This window comes from Fistularia commersonii, chromosome 1 (assembly GCF_037954325.1).
Source record: "Fistularia commersonii isolate RoL2024-O1a breed Wild chromosome 1, RoL_Fcom_v1.0, whole genome shotgun sequence".
NCBI lineage: Eukaryota > Metazoa > Chordata > Actinopteri > Syngnathiformes > Fistulariidae > Fistularia > Fistularia commersonii.
The window spans coordinates 21,804,856-21,822,753 of NC_141284.1; the positions used below are offsets into that span (position 1 = coordinate 21,804,856).

Here is a 17,898-nt window from a genome sequence, read left to right on the forward strand (position 1 = left end):
AAATTTGCACCATCACTCATTCCTCTAATGATCACATCAATAGAAATGTACGGAATTAACATTCTAGCCTTTATTTGAGTTCTTAACCTGGCAATGTCTCAGAACATAATGTCAGTGTACATACATTTGGGCCCAGAAATATTTGGACAGTGACACAGGTTTTGTTATTTTGTTTACAAAAAACATATTCAGGATACAATTATATGATCAATATGGGCTTAAAGTGCAGACTCTCAGCTGTAATTTCAGAGTATTCACATCCAAATCGGAGCAACGGTTTAGGAATTACAGCTCTTTAATATGTAGCCGCCTTTTTATTCAAGGGACCAAAAGTAATTGGACTCAGAAGGCTCCAAAAAAATATCAAGGCTGCATGGACTCTTCCCTTGATAACCTGTCATCAATTAAGCAGTTAAAAGGTCTGGAGCTGATTCCAGGTGTGGCGTTTGCATTTGGAAGCTGCTGCTGTGAACACACAACATGTGGTCAAAGGATCTCTCAATGGAGCTCCCATCCTGAGGCTGAAAAAACAAAGAAATACATCAGAGAGATAGCAGAAATGTCAGGAGGGGCCAAATCAACATTTTGGTGCGTTGAGAAAAAAAGAGCGCATAGGTGAGCTTGGGAACTCAGAAAGGCCTGGACGTCAACAGAGGACAACAGTGGTGGATGATCATGGAATTGTTTCCATGGTGAAGAAAAACCCCTTCACTACATCCACTCAAGTGAAGAACGCTTTCCTGGAAGTAGGTGTATCAGTATCTAAGTGTACCATAAACAGAAGACTTCATGAGAGTAAATACAAAGAATTAACCACAAGGTGCAAACCATTCATCAGCCACAAAATTAGAAAGGCCAGAATTGACTTTGCATGGGTTCCAATGGTACTGGGTCACTTGTGTTGATTGATGATGTGACAAAAGACAGGAGCGGCCGGATGAATTCTGAAGTGTATAGGGATATACTTTCTGCTAAGATTCAGCCAAATGTGGCCAAGTTTACTGAACGGCGCGTCACAGTACAGATGGACAATAATTCAAAACATACTCAAAAGAACCCAGGAGTTTTTTAAAGCAAAGAAGTAGAATATTCTGCAATGGCCAAGTCCATCACCAGCTCTCAACCCAATAGAGCATGCATTTCACTTGCTCAAGACAAAACTTAAGGCAGAAAGACCCACAAACAAGCAAAAACTGAAGACAGCTGCAGGAAAGAATCACAAAGGAGGAAACCCAGTGATGTCCATGGATTCCAGACTTCAGGCAGTCATTGCCTGCAAAGGATTCTCAACAAAATATCGAAAAGCAAAATTTTACTTAGGTTTATGTTCATTTGTCCAATTACTTTCGAGCCCCTGAAATGAGGAGCATTTGTATAAAAATAGCTACAATTCCTACATGTTTAAACATATATTTTTGTTCAACCCCTTGAATTAAACCTTAAAGTCTCCACTTCAATTATTTGTAGTTGTTTGAAAGCCAATGTGGTGGCATGCAGAGCCCAAAATCAAGAAGATTGTGCCCCTGTCCAAATATTTCTGGGCCTAACTGTACGATTGAAGATTTTCCTTTATTGATCTAATGTCTGGTCTTGTTGTTTTATGTCCCTGACTTGATTTGAATGTTAACCTGATTTTGAAATTCAGCTGGAATTTCACTTGTGTCAGAAGTCAACTTAAACACAAGTGAGAGTAGAGTGGTTTGTGATGGATTCTACAAAGCCCATCTATAATAGACTGAAGGTTTCATCTCCGTTCAGAATTCAAAACTGCAACATGGCAAAGCATCTCACTTGTCGGCATTCAGAGTGTGACAAGTGAGCTGATGTAATAGTTAACAAAATGACACTGTGGCCTCCAACTCAATGGGTTTGATTCACTTTTAACAAAAAAGACATTTTACTGAGTGATTTTTTTTTTTGACAAGGAAAGCCTCTTTGAAACCAACTTAAGAATAAGTGTTGATAAACAGTGTTATGACATCTTGGTCATTAGGTCACTGATGTGTACACAGCGACAGAATGGTGGCAAATTTTGTCATTGAGCTGGCAATAAAGACGGCACCGTTCATTTAAAAGATTGGAAATGTTGTGTTTAACTGATCCTATTAACAGGATGCAGGAACTATGTCCAAAACCAACATTTGAAGCAGCAAAAAATCCATGCACTGTTTAGTTCTCTGTAACCAGATGAGCATCATTTGCAGTGATGAGAAAATATAAAAGGAATTAGTGAACTGCTGAATTACTTAATTAAAACACTTCACAAGTTGTTGTTAATGAGGTTTAAGTGTTGACATGTATGCAGAGCAACACCAGTTAAAAGCTTTCACTTTGTATTCCATAAATGCCTGTACTTGCAATATGTAGATTTCTGTCAGTGGTTATTTCTCCCAGTAATAAATGTGCTCAGCACCCGGCACACTTCTGGCAAAGATGATACAGAATTTATTCAATGGTGACAATGGACAGTACCTTTGCTTACTTTAATTATGGATCATCGCAAATAAACAACATTAAGGGTTAGCATGAATGCAAAGCAAAAGCAATTCCATAAATCCCAGTGAAAAGTGATGAGGATATAAGGTGCACTGACAGTACTTGGATAAATTGATCAGAAGCCCCTGTGTGTGTGTGAGGCCCAGCTCAAACAGAATCCCAAGGTGCCCATAGTTTCCTACCTTTAAAAATACATCAGTGTATAGCTCACAAATGTTCAAGTTTGTGACATATGGGCCAAACGACAATAGCTGGGGACAGCTGTTCAGAGGATCATGACACAGGGACATGTGGCATCCTGTGGGCCGACATGTTAACACCTGTTTGCAGCATTTACAACACCAACAGAGAGGCACAAGTGCCGGGGATGAAGACATTCGTCCGGCTGCAGGACATAAACCCGCTTTGATGTTATTTAGCTGAGTGGAGTGAAGTCTTTCATGTGTGTGAAGCCATCACGGGAAAGCTGCTCAGGCACGCCGGGCTGGAACAGCTGACCCAAAGGATACTGTCCCCGAGCTTTGCCAATTTCTGCATTGGTCTGTTTTTGTGTGTGTGTATGTGTGTGTGTGTGTGTGTGTGTCTGCGCGTGCTCAGAAAATCATGTGAAATGCTCTATGTGTGCATGACTAGGGCAATGTCTGTGTATGCCGGATCTAGTTACAGAATGTGTATTTATAACAGGGGTATCAGCTGTAGTGCTGCATCCCATTGGCACGATTGTTGAGCATGAGGTTAGAGGTTGAAGAGAGGATACTGTTTTTCATGTAATGAAAGGTAATCCCTTTGGTGCAAAGGCAAATAGACCCGAGCGGCCAGCAGTCCTTGTTGACAGCTGAAGCCACAAGGAGACACTCAGTTGTCAACACACACACACACACACACACACACACACACACAATATATAGACTCACACATTCATAGATTCCCCACACACACACACACAAACACAAACGTGTTCTTGCTGGGTCACGCTGGTCTTTGCTGAAATGTCACCCAGGCAATGACGCTCTGTGCTTTCAAGTCCCCAGCGCTCGCCCTCCGTCAGTCGGCGCTGAGACTTCAAAGCCAGACGGACCCTCACCCCGTAGCTGCCAAACCTCCCTGACACGCGTCCCCCCCCCAGGGTAAGCACAGAGATGAAGAAAGGGAGGAAAAAAGATGAAGAGATGGGGACAGAGGCATAGACAGAGAGCTCACATTGTTAGCCAGAGAGACAAGGCTGATTGCTTTGAGGCAATTTGCCGGCCAACCTTGACCTTTCCTCGCGTTTGGTCAAGATCATCATTGTGAGTCAGGCGAGCTGGAGATGAGAACAAAAGCAAACATAAGCCCAGAGAGAAGAGGAGGTGAGGTGATGGAGGGATGGAGAGAGTGAGGAGAGGTGAGATGACAGCACATTAACAGCATTGCTTTGTAGCCACTTGCAGTCAATGGCACAGAGACACCCCACGCCATAAGACAATCGTTAATTCTTGAAAAGGATGATTTTTGTCCCAGAATTGTAAAAATAATGATAGAAAGTTGTATGAGTTAATGAACTCACACTTGAATGTTGTATTTCTTCTGCCTTGTTGGGGAAATGCTTGTTCAGGAAGACGCACAGAAGTTTGTTGCATTGTGAATACCGGGGAGTGCTTTTACTTCGACACACTCTCACCGACCATATTGGGAACCTGACTTGTGGGAATAATTACCTGACAGCATTAATGCTGTGTTTTTGCAAGGATGCCTCTGAAGTCTGTGATGCTCTTAATCAAAATCACATAAACAGTCCACTTAGGGACTGGCTGGAGATTCACGTTAGCACTGTAGGAGTGGGGACAATCAGCAAACACTTTCACACAATCACACTCCTATAAAGTGCACACACATACACACATCCTACTAGAGAATCTTAATCAGCTGCAGTGAGCGGCAACTCTTGTATCCGATATTGATTGTTCGCCCAGGTTTGTTTGTCTTTGGGTGCCTGTGGGAATCCCCCTGGAGTCCAGGGAGTCAATGAGAGCAAAGCACAGAAAGACTATCTGGCAAGCAGCAGCAATTAGCCCTGGGACAAAGACCTGCGTGTATCCACTGGTCAGCACTGCAACAGCCGACACAGCAAGCGAAGCAGACTAGAGACTAGAACAAGTCCGAGCAGAGTCTCTGCCTATTAAACAACAGCATCAAAGGGCCCCTGACAGGCACAAGAGACCATGAAGAAAACGGACGGCAGGATGTCACTTTAAATACACAATGGCTGGATGTGGCTATGTGTGGAGTTATGTGTGTGTACACGTGTGGATGGATGAACACTTACATTTTACTCCATGTATGTCCTTTGTATGCTTAGTTGTGATGGCTACTTGGCCGGGGGAGTGTGAGTCACTTGTGTTGGCAAAGTTGAGGACACAAAGATGCACTCAGCAGTGCAGGACTGGGCATACTGTGAATATGTCACTAATAATAAAAAACAAACATAGATGATGTGCATGTCTATTGGGGAAGTGTGACCTTAAACTAGTCAAAATGAGAATTCAAAATTGGTTACCGATTTGTAATATCCTTAAAAAACTTGTGCTGGCTAATTATTTATATACAGTACCATCACTTTTACTGATTTGCGGGACTCTGCGGCAATTTTACAAAAAAGGGATTCAGTTATGTAATTATAGGTGATACTAAATGGAACAGTTACAAAAACCCTGGAGATGTATTAAGCTATACCAGTAGAGGAGCTGGTGATTGCAAGATTTGGCACGGTGACTATGAGTGCATCAGCTGTCAAAGACAAACTGGGAAAAACATAAATTAATTGCAATACAGTATGGGTCTGGACAGTAAGATGGCTCATATTTCACTAGTACTGTACCACTGAACAGTTGTGATATCTGTGAGGAGAACCACCGTCCTTCGATCCCAAAGAATACAAGGGTTTTACATAACGGACAATGGTTTACCTTAACCATACACACCAGTGAGCTGCTCTGACTTTGGAAGGTGTCGTAAAATATTCATTCATTCATGTGTACCAAAGTACACATGGGTAAAGTGTCAAGGTCCTGGCTGCAAAAAACAATGATAGATTGATACCTTAAATGTGTACTCTTCTCCCTGTTTGCTATGGTTTGAGGGTATCCCAGTGTACTCCGATAACAATAACACGACCTGATGTGAAAGCCGTCTTGTATACCGTGATGGACAGGGTGAAAAGCAAGCTTATGTTTAAAAAAAAGAGAGGATGCTTAAAGATGAAGCACACCCTGACCAGAGCCTGCTCATCTGGCGACAAGCGCAAATGTTTCTGCTGCCGCACCTTAAGACCATAGAGGAAGTTTTTAAACTGCACGGAGGATCTAAAATTCCCAGGAACTCTCTTTGAACCACAAACATCACACCAAACTTATTTTAACTACACTGCATTTACTGCATTTGTTCTGACACACATATGGCTTTTATGGCTTACCTGAAAAGCCGCCATGTTCATAAGTTGAGAAAAAAAAAAAACACCCTTGTGCACAAAAAAGTGAAAACGGTGAAAAAAAAAACTAAATCTGGTGTGTTAATCAAGGCTACTTTCAGGTTCATTTCTTGATCTTTATTTATGACTGTTGCCTTTTGCCATTGTGAGGGCTGACCATGCATGTTTCTTTTTTAAATATAGACAAAGCTTCCATCATTAAATATGATAAGACTTACAAACTCTCCTCCAGTCTTGGCATTGAAACAAAAATCAAGGTTCATGTCGCCTGAAAAAGATATACTATTCCAGTGACCGCAAAACACCATCAAATGCTTTGTCTCATGAGACTGTATTAGTAACAGAATGCTCAAATGATGAATTTGTTCAGAGCAAACAAAATGCATTCCATTTCATTTCTAGTGGCTGGAGAAGTGAGTTTCTTAGTAGAAGCAACAAAAGGTCAGAGTCTCATTGATTCCACAAACCAAAAACCAAAGTGTTAACAGAGGAGTGGGAGTACATTGGAATAAAATGTATATGAAGATTTCTACAACTTGATGGAGAAACTAACATCGAAATCCCTGACAAGCATCAAAAATTGAAAATTCCCAAAAAGTTAAGTATAGTCAAATGTATCCACTTGAAGAAACTAAAACTGTGGAGACGAGGTCTATGTGTCACTTAAGCTAGATGACCAAACAAACACTGTATGTGACAGTGTGTTAAAAGTATGGTAAAAGACTCAACAATATCCACATGTGTACGTTTAATGAAGACTAACCACAGTATAATTTTGGGTATGTATATGCGGTAGGAAGACACAGAAGCCCCAAGAAACACTAAAAATAAAGACCTGTGTGTCACAAGTGTTCGCCAGAGACAATGCAGTCTAGAAATTTTTGAATTACTTATCAGTGTATTCTAGATTACCACATTCTAAAGACTTTGTACAACGCATTGTAATGTTCAATGTTGTGATGTAATATTTCTGCAAATGCAGCACATGGCGACATACTTGTTTCTGACACTGTCAACTGTTCTCCTCCCACTAAGCATGGCACTTTGCAGGAGGTGCTGAAGGAGGTGTCTCTATTTTTTGGGCCATTTCAAAACGTGTGAAAAATGTAGTTATTTCATCTTTTGAAGGGGAGACTAATATGATGGGATATTTGACATGTATGCTTCTGTTTTCCTTATCTTTTACATGTTTAAAAGAAGGACTGTGAAAACATTTCATCCATCGTAGCTCAAATTTAGGGTATGATGGGATAGAAATGATCAGAAATCGTTTGTGTGAGTTTTTCTTGATTTTGCGGATAAATATATTTCCTTTATTGAAATTTCACAATAAGAGCCGATAAGCCTGGTGGTATGCAAGCATAACAGGTGCTCAAACAACCATCTGTAAATGAAAATTTTTGACTGCAAGGAGACTTAAATCCTTACCCACTGCCCCATTATCAGTCCAATCACCACAATGGCTGTCTCTTGAATAGGGGTGAATTCAAGCTGAGTTACCATCTATTTATATGGCTTAAAATCAACTAAAAGAACCAGCTCTTCACAAAGACGCAGTTCTGAATGAGGACTGGATCAATATGAGTATTTACAATTGACATGCAAGTTTGTGCAAATCATTGGAGGAAAAACAACTTTGAACAAACTAGGACGCGTCAGACGTCAGTTATTTAGTTGACACAGAGAAATCAGATTTAACAAACTTCACTATAGACTTAACGGTTGACAGAAGAAAAACATTTTTAAGAAGATTCTATCCATGAATGGGACCCATATTGCAGGTATCCCAGCATGTTTTGTGCATCTATCATAGTAACATGCAATGTCTTATACTGCAAGTGACCAACATTTTGGTAGGGGGAGGCAATAGATTTGTCTATGCATGACATTTAATGAAATGAAAATATGCCTTTAAGACATGTTATCATTGGTTTCTCAAATTCATATTCAGGTAAATGCCCATTTTCAACAACTAGTTAAAAAGTGTGGGTAAGACAGGCTTATAATAAGAGTTTTTTGGACGTGTTCAGAAAAAAATAGGTTATGCAGATTTTCTCATTTTTGTAAAGGTGAAGGAAATTTTTGAAAACTGTCATGAACACACAGCACACAGTAATAATCTATTCATCCTAATTGAATCTGTTCCCAACTGTGCCGCAGACTCAAGGTACTCATCTAGCAGGAAAAGAAAAGTCCAAAATCAGTTATCACACCAAGTGGGCTCACACTGTGGGAACGAGGCGGAAAGGAAATGAATATCTTGACTTTGTTGGAGGTCGAAATAAGAAAGAACGAGAATGAAGGAAGCGAACGATAAGTGCGAGAAAGAGAAGCGAGTCAGTCCTGATATCTCCCTTGACAGCTGTTTCCATCTAACAAGCATGCAAGTATGCTCAATTCAAAGCACTAGTAGAGGAGTGCATGGTGTCAATTGAAATGATACCCAACACATGCCGGATGAGACAATTTTGAGAATCCAAAGGTGGTTCAAAATCAGGTCACAGAGATTTATGAATACCTCGTGAACCCACCTCACACTCGTAGAAAGATTCACACACACAAAATTGATATTAGCCACAGTGGCGGAAAGAGGATCTCTCCAGCCACTGTTCCCCTTCACAAAAATGAGTGTTGACGCTGCTGTTAAACACAAAGACTCACATATGTGAATGTAACCATTATAAACTACACATGGCCAGGAACAAAAAAAAGACATCCCCCCCAAAACCCCTTTTTAATCAACTCTTTATCGCACAGAAAAAGCACAACCACAATGGATGCTCAAGATAGGATGGCAAAGATATGATAAGATTTGGCTGACTCCCAGGCCCTTATTGATTCAGCTTATCGGCCCTATTCTCTATTGATTTGTTTACTGATTGATGCAAAAAAAGAAGGCTGAACAGGTTTTATCATCAGTGCGACTGATTTATTATCTATAGGTCCAAACAGTGTCGAGGGACAAAAAAGGGTATAAAATTAAGTGTACAAAGTCACTCAGAGAAATAAAGTGTTTGAATATCCTCCGATAATTTTAATTCAGGATTTTCCTGATCAAGGATAATTTGGGGTTGGTTCTATTAATATGAAGTCCTAAATACTCCCCATTCAGTTGGCAGTGTTAAATACAGCACTGTTATTACAGCCTAGGAAGATGCTTGCGAAGCAAATATCACAAGTGGCTTATGGGCTCCTGTTGTTTTGCTACTGTAAATATTTCCATGCTGCAGATATTCAATATACCCTTGCAAGCCAGGTTGATAGCTGGTGGGTGTTACACCATGTGCCACAGCTTACATTTTCAAGTGTCAGGTTGGAATCGTTATTCAAAAAGGCTGTGGCAGAAAAGGGGTTTCCTTAATTATGATTTTCTGACAGGGACATGAAACTGGTGGGTAAGTCACTGGCTATAGCAAAATATCAAGCCTCAGCAACTGTCTGTCATCTTAAATGGATTAAGTTTTTTAAAGGTATCTGTTTTTATCAGGGTTTCTCTCGGCAAAAGAAAAATACGTCCGCAGAAACCGCCCGCAAGCATTTATTAATTTTGAGACACAGGATTTTTACATGTTGCGGCGTATATTTTGTATTGCTAACTGATGCGCCCATCAGTTGGCAATACAAGGTTTCCAAAATGAATAGATCATGTTGAAAATATGCTATTCAATGCAACTACTACTTCCTGATTCATTCGCTCGACACTGCCATTTTGCAAAAGTATGAGGGTCGAAAACAAACATGTCAGCAATGACGAGAGGAACTAATAGAGTCAAATGCAAAACATTCTGATGGATCCTCCGGCCCGGCACCATACTCCTCCTTTGTTCCAGAATTCATTATGAAAGTTACAATTTCTCAAGAAAATTAAGTATTAAAATATATGAGGTCTGAGTTTGCTGCAGGCTTTCTCAAGCAAGTAGGATTTATTTACCAAAACTGTCATCATCAAAATAATTACTAAGTATATGTTCCACAGTTTCTTTGTTTAAATAAGGAACAAAGAGGAAATGTGGTTTGTTCTTTTGCTCCCACTGCGAATCCATCACAATTATTTTCCCACAAACAAGAAAGCAAGAAAACCAATTACTTTCCTACATACATTTCAAATTGCGCTCTATCTTTTGTGTTTGTTTACATTCTTCTTGTAAATCATGAAGTTTCCATTGAGCATAACCTCATATGTGGCCCATGTTCGCAACAGCAAAGGTGTTCATGTTCAAAGTGGCACCACAGACTTGGAGGCTTTGATCAATGAATAAACAGCGGTGCTGGGGGGCTAAGGAAATGTATGATGGTGTGGCGTGACTGAGGTGTGTAATGTTCGACGAAACTGAGGCAGATCAGGGAAAGACGGTCTGATACCTGCTCCACTTTCAAAAGGTGAGAAGCCAAATGAAACTCAAATTAGGACTCAACTCACTCTGGCTCATTGAGAGTGGTCCAGCACAGGACCATTTGCCACTGAGATAGAAATAGGCCAATGCTGTTGAGTGGAAGCTGGGGGAGGAGGGGGGGGGGGGGGATACATTGACTATGACAGGGGTTCAAGAACAAATGTGAGACAAAAGGTTCCAGAGCCAGAGCTCCTCTTATCTTTGTAATTTCTGCATGCCTGCACATGTGGGCCCGTGTGCAGTAAGCATACATAGACCCCAAGACAGTGTGAGATATAGGCCTTTTAAATGAGCTGGCTGTGGCCATAAAGTCACAGCTCGTGAGCCTGTGGTGTGATTGAGGCTGGGTATTCTCTATTCAGGAGCTGCAGCCCCTGCTTTTAGGTTCCAGTGATTACAGCTCAGCAGCCGAGCTTGACAACACACAGGCAGAGAGTAATCAAGTCAGAGAGAGGGAGGTGTAATCAGCATTTCCCCTCCAATCAGCCCCAAAATCACTGTCTCTAATCTGCAGCCTGCCATTGATGGGTTTGATTGATAGGATGGATTTGTTATCTGGCTGTGGGGGTCTGTAGGGAGCAGAACAACAAGCAAGAGCAAGAGACACACTCAGCTTATCAGCTATTGCTACATTTGTTACCACTCCCCTTGTTGAGCGAGCGGAGCTTTTCCTCACAGGCTACAACTGTAGCTCCCCACTCATTTATCATACAGAAGAATTAAATGTGGACACTTCAAAGTGCTTCAACACACAAGGGTCCCCAGGGGCATGTGTTTTCTCCCTGTTTAAAATGGAAAGGCCCAATCCATCACTAGCTGTTTGTGACGGAAAGAGAAACCATAGCGAGGATTTGTGTGTGGGTGTGTTGGAGCATGCAAGTAAACATGCATGTGTCTATCCATGCATCAATTGCTCCTGTGTACACAGCCCGAGGGCAGGATTCCCACTAGATTTCCAACAAGTTGCGATAAAGTTTGAAAGAAAACCTTTAAAATAAACGTTTCAAAAAAAGCTATTGAAACCAAATTTAGTTGTGTAGATTGAATATTTACAAATATGTAAATTAAAAACCTGTTCTTTTTAGTACAAACTATGAACACTGAGGTTTTTAATTCAAACTATTCTATATTTAGTTTTTGACATATTTGAGGACAAAATAAAGACCCACAACAACTCTGTATGATGTACGTGCTTGTCTGCACAAGTATGTGTGTGTGTGACTGAAATATCATATGTTTGACATGGAGGACAGAAGAGACAGAATAATGCTTTTTCAGCAAGCAAATATCACAAGTGTAGCATCTACTGCACGGATGTGATAAATATGTCTCCTTCCACTCAGAGTGCAATGAAAAAGCCTCACAAATGATCAAGCAAATATGCTCATTTTCAATGAGCATGTGATGAATGAGCACCATTGATTTTGTGCATGAAGCCAAAACAATAGAGACCAAGACAAATGTTAGCCCTGTTTGAAATAACAAGGCAGCTTTACCAGACTCTGTGCATGGGCGGAAATTAGGGAGGGAACAGTGGGGGACAGACCCAAACAGAGACTTGCCCCCTTAATGTATCATTGTGAACATAGCTGAATGATTTTAAATAATACAATAATGTGATGTGAAAATGGCTTTGTGTATTTTTGTGTCAAAAAGTTGGGCTGAACCATTAGTTTGGTGCAATGCTGACCGTTTAGAAACTCCCAAAAACAGTAGCTCTCCATCAGTGGCAAAAAGCCCCAGACAGTGAACCCCAGTACAGTCAAACATCTAACTGCAGTCCTAAGAATCAACTAAAAGAAATAAACACAAACATCAAACCTTCATGAAGAGAGTTCCTTTTTTTATTTTCTAGTGCTCTTATGATGAGAAAGACAAAGAGAGAGGGAGGAAGATTAGCCTGTGTGTGAGTGTCAGCACAGCAGAGAAAGCAAGGATTGGGGCTTGGGCGCATTGTCTGTGTTTGTATGCGTATGAGTGTGTGAGTGAGTGTGTGTGTGTGTGTGTGTACGTTGGGGGGGGGGGGGGGGGGTCCATTGTGAAAGGGTGCAGAAATATAGTAGGGTATGTTGGTTCCTTTCCAGAGGTCAAATCAAACGTTATTGATTTTTGATTTTAAGGCATTTTAAAAAGTTGAAAGAGAGGTTTCTTTTACTAACATTTTTTCCTGTACATGTAAGGCCCCAGAGATGCACAGCAGGAACCACATCCCAACCAGGAGAACCACATCCCAACCAGGATGAAGACACAGTGACTGACACCACGGTAACTACTTTGTGAGTGTAATAAATCATCTTTAATGAAACTGGCATCAGGGTAACAAGGTCTATGTCAAGTCCTGGAAACAAAACTATGTGGTAAGACAAGGGTTATTGGAAAAACAACACCATGATCCAAGACAGCTAGAGATTACTGAAGTGCAAAGGGAATAATAGCCAGATGGACAGTCGACAGTCCAGCTTGGCATCCACAGCTCAGTGGCAACGTACAATCACAAATCCTTTGAGAGAGTGAACACATTCATAGAGACCAATTATTCCACTGTAACCAGAATCGTGGAGATTATCTGATAGGGGATTAAGGAAAGACATCACCAGCTGTATCCTTCATGGATGTGAAAGCTGGAGGCTCAAATTGAAATAGTAAAAGACACAGCGATGCAGTCATGTTTTGCATATCCCGTAGCAATATATGCAGATTTAGACAATGCAATTCAACCCCTACAACCCTACAAACGCCCCTTTGTGTGCGATAGATTATAAAGTTCTATAGCAGCTTTGAAATTGACCTTGAGGTGGAATGAAAACATTTTTTGCATCCTATGGTGCCTTCCAAAATTAAAGATCTCGTTTTTCGCTGAAGCACTTTGATCAGCAAGCCTGCTCTGTGACTAAGTAAAAGTAAATCACAGAGCGAGTCTTTCATCATGCAAAATTCAACAAGTGAACTTGAGTCTGAGCTTGCGTGTCAACTGTGCTGAGCCAGTCATGCCTGCTCTGAGCTAGAAAGTCGCACAGAGATTCAACAGCATCAGTAGCAATAGGCGGTATGCTTTGGGGGCCAAACAGCAGCAGCAGTGGAGGCAAGAAGTGCCTGTCAGGGCTCTGTCCAGCTCCTAATGGGATGTTCTTGTTATTGCTAGTGGATAACTCTCATCCTGTGTTCTGGACTACAGATCAAAGAGTGCCTGGACTCTACAAAGCAACCAAGGCTGTTTGGATGGAAAGAACAGAGGGAAGGTGAAAGGTAAAAGAATGGAAGACAAAAAGGAAGGAAAACAAGAAAGTAGACACTAGAAAATAAATATACACAGTGAAGTGAAATACAAACAAAAGAGAGCAAGCAAATAAAAGGACACAAAACCACAATTAACATGCATTGTACCCTTCAGTTAACCCGCACAATATTGGGAAGTCTTTCATTTATCATCCATTTCTATTTAGGTCGGAGTGAAAAGGGGCAGTGAAATGGAGATGGAGGCCACTTTTAGTGGAGTTAAAAGGACCTGGCGTATTTCTGGTACGCCTACTCCACAGATGCTGATTGATTGACAGCTTCAAAAACAAGCACTGTCAGATATATATATATATATATATATATATATACATATATATATATATATGCGTATTTGTGTGTGTGTGTGTGTGTGTGTGTGTCTGGTTGACAGCAGCATTTTGATAGGCTGACCAATGTCCTTTAATTTGGCATCATCACTTTATGGCCTGGCATAACATTGGTGAGTGCACATATGAAATTTAGCAATCCAGTAATGAAATCAGTGCAAAGTTCTTTGCAGGGCGATGAAAACCTTACAGTGGTGGGGGCAGTCAGTAGGTGACAGGCCATCCAGGAGAACTCCGCCCACCCAGTACATTAAAGAAAATATAGCAAAGGAAGCGGAGGTCGGGGTTGGGTCACATTTTAGCCTTATGTATATGAATGGAAGAAAAGAAGAAGAAAACAAAAAAAAAACATACAGTACATAGTTCTGTTTTCCACCTATGGGGATAAAACTTCTTTTCTCTGTGTGTATAGAATCTTCATTCAATCGGTTCATCACTTTCACTCAAGGCCTCAAAGACAAAAGGATAGAATCTCAAGAAGAGGATTGTTTCGGGCAGCTGACTAATGTGTGCTACACCCTTGGGTTTAAGACTGAGATGAAAGATAGCATTTGAAATGTCATTGCAAATGTAGCGCTTCATGACCCTGAGCAAACCTCACTTGCTACTATTTCTTCTGCAGATGTCCTGATTCCGTTTTGACTCAAAATAATCACAGTGCCATGATGAACTGTATTCAATATAATGCAAAGTCATGCTGGACATTTTGAATTCAATATTCCAGACTGCAAAGAAGAAACAGCTCAGATTTAAGAGGTGTAGCAAAAATTGAAAACCGCTTTTCTGGCAAATGTTGAAAAGGTCCATCGTGTCTGTGTTATGATACAATATTTTCAGCAACATAAGTTTAATTTTTTGGAACATCAACACTTGTTTCCTATCACAGAAATTACAAGGGGGGAGTAAAAAGCAGTCTGCTGTGTCCAAAACAAATTATATGGCGGGCATCCGATGAAATCCAATGATTTTATGATTTCATGCTATTTTTCTCAGAGTAATCGTTGGATCAGTGCCGCAACAAACTAAATAATGCAACAAAAAACGAAAGGGTATGAAGGAACCCAGCAAGCAAACATGAATCATGAACACATAACTCACAGGTGAAATAAAGAAACATCTCTGCCACAAACCCCGATGAAATAATGTTACTATGATGAAAACCCACAATAGCTTGCTCTCAGATTGGAGAGGGCACCATGCCAGCACAGTGTAACACAGGCTGTGGAAGAAATAATGTCTTTAGCACAATGTCCTTGTGTTACATGGACACGGTTGAACAGGTGACCGTGTCTTTCAAATCAAAAATCTGTGATTCAAAGTGACCCTGAAGTTTGGTCGCACTTTTTTGCTTTCCCAGGTTGATAATCCAGCCTTATTACAAGGCCATTAAGAAAGAAAGGCCAGCTGGATTATTCTGCTTTGAAATACTGAGGAGGGATGATTCATCCACAAAATGGCTTGTTAGACTGAAATGACACGTGTAAAAAAAAAAAATATAGAAGCACACGATGAACTTGTGGTTTGAGAAGCAAAAGGCAGAAGTCTTTTGTTCATTTGTCTGGAATTGTTGAATGATAAAGGGACAGCAAGTGCAGAAAAAAAAATATGTATATTTGGAACAGTCATTATTAACAACTAGGAAGAGGGACAAAAGCAATGTTCCCGATCTGTGAGTATATGCACTCAAACATTTCTGAAAATGCCCAATAAGCTCATCGAGAATGGACTTAGCGGCGACTATGTACGCTGTGGGTCCCGGTAATCATGCTTGCGAGTGACAGAAGCCACTGAGCATGACTGAACGAGTTTACTAGATGATAGCTGTGAGCAGCAAACTAGAAAATTCTCTTGGAATTGTGAATGCATTTGCTTCATGACGCAGACACCAGATAATCACAAATTATCTAAAGCCCATTTTCAAGCATTTTAGGGTAGTTGCTGCTAACAGACATGCAAAAAACATGACATGCAAAACATGTCAAATGCCAGATTCTTCTTTTGAGGCTGCCGTTAAACTCAAAATAAACTCATACAAACGTGTAATTTTTTGCATGTGATGTTTTTTTTTTTTTGCCATCACCGCAGTTATTGGAACAAAAAGTTATTTCAGCTGGACAAGAAGTATGTTGCAATTGAGGCAAAGCAGCGGAAAGAGTAGCCCACTAAAATAAAGATGACGAGAAAAAAAATATGTGCCTTCCTTGCTTGCCCCCTAGCAGTTACATCATATTTGTAAGTACACTAAGAATTTTTAATTACTTAAGTTAGTTCAACACAGTTTAACAAATGGTGTTATAGCCATATATATTTATATCTCATTTCAGGAGCAAGCTCTGACATTGAATCCGGAGATAGAAAGAGAGACAGAGAGAGAAAGGGATGGATGGATGGATGGATGGATGGATGGATGGATGGACAGATAGATCGATCACTGGTCTGCAAACTTGAGGTAAAAGATATGCAATAAAAATTGGATAGAATAAAGGGAGCAAAATAAATAAATAAATAAACCCATAGTAGTCGTCCAACAAGATGAAAACTGTGAGGTTCCAGCAAGGGATTCATTACAGTAGTTGGCTGAAGGCATTTTAAGTGATGGTGAGAATAGACAAAATGTGTGTTCGGAGCAGGACAAAAGCCTTCCCTTCACTTAATATTGTTTACCCGGATTTCAGAGAATAGCTTTTGCCCAAAGATGGTATACAGTGATTATGCTTGCTCATGCTTGTTGTTTGTGTGCCCACACACTTGGACACAAAAGCAAGCATGTGCACACTCACAAATCTACTTTCCAATTGGGGGGTGGGGGGGACAGAAACAGTGCAGTGAAGCAGATGTAATTACAAAAGGCAATACAAGCTGTGTGTCTCCAAGTCTCTCTAACCCACACGGAGAAAGTAAGTCATGGCTTATCAGGGTGCCGCAGAACGGTGAAATCTTCCAGCAGAGGTGGCCAGTGCCCCCTGCTCTTTTCAATTGCGACTTTGGCAGGATGATTGTGGTGGAGGTGGTGGTTGAGCCTTGGAGAGGACAGCAATGAGGAAATAGTCTTTCTGTCATTTCTGGTATAGAAGGCAATTTCCAGTTTGTCCCGGGAAGACGGATTTGAGACAGATAAACAGCACTAGTTCAGTTGACATGAGGCTTAGCTCAATCAAACGGTTGAAATGAAGGTGACACGGAATCTGTATTAAGTTTACTGTTCCCTTGTAGATGACGCAACCTGCTTTTTCCAAGCATTCACCCGGTACAATCTTATGTAACCCAGCCAGTAGCCCATCGCTGTCCACCCCCACTTTTGTTTTAATGAAAATACAACCAATAACATGATTAAAATATTACACTTGTATCATTAAAATGAAAAAATTTAAAAACTACCACAAAACAAAAAATACACACCTGATACATTACATGAACGTAATTTGTCTTGAAAACTATCAAGTGTTGTTGTGTGTTATGATATTAATATCGCCCCCTGCAGAATACCTTGCACACTCAATACACAGTCAATTAAACCACACTTGCATTGACTATTTATGGATTTTCAAAGGCTGTTAAATATTGTACCATCAACATCAACATTCGCTCTCTAGTTACCTTCATCAGAAGGCATTTGCTGCAGCTGTCGCTGCTATCGCTCCTGCAGTTTTGTTGCTGACATTGTGTAAAAATGTAAGAATATAATGAGTGTGTGTGTATATGTATTGTATTTCTTTTGTGTTGTTTTTTTTTCCAAACATGTTCACATGCGAGATACTACAGAAAGTATGTTCCAAAGCACAAGGTCAAGGCAAGACAGATCCATAGAGATCAATGGTGAGAAACAAAAATAATACTGAGGAATTATTGTTCTTCATTTTAGACATAATTAATTTTTAATGTTATTTATTTTTTAAATGTCCTTCTTTCGTTCATTTAC

At 40.4% G+C, this 17,898-nt stretch overlaps 1 protein-coding gene across 1 annotated transcript in view; it reads right to left on the reverse strand.

The window, feature by feature from the left end:
* pacrg (PARK2 co-regulated) overlaps positions 1-17,898 on the reverse strand; it is a 159,050-nt gene that overhangs the window by 77,746 nt on the left and 63,406 nt on the right. The gene's annotated exons all lie outside the window — the stretch shown is intronic.